Consider the following 274-nt stretch of genomic DNA (forward strand, 5'->3'; position numbering starts at 1 on the left):
CATGTGAGATTGCACAGGGGAACTTTCTATACTTTAATTAGATAGCAAATCCTTTTGAAAAACAAAGATCTTTCCACATTATAAAAAATTGCTGTTGCAGATCTTGAGTCACTGGGAGAAATGGGCACAATAAATCAAATTTAATATGTTGCATTAAAAAATGTTTTATACTCCAATAGCCAAGATTATTTTCCCAGAAACGATTTAGGGACTGGTTCTGATGCAACATTTTCCCTCTACACACACTGAATATATCCTGTAGAAATAGAAATCC

Source organism: Podarcis pityusensis (genome assembly GCF_964106645.2).
Source record: "Podarcis pityusensis genome assembly, chromosome: 7".
Classification (NCBI taxonomy): domain Eukaryota; kingdom Metazoa; phylum Chordata; class Lepidosauria; order Squamata; family Lacertidae; genus Podarcis; species Podarcis pityusensis.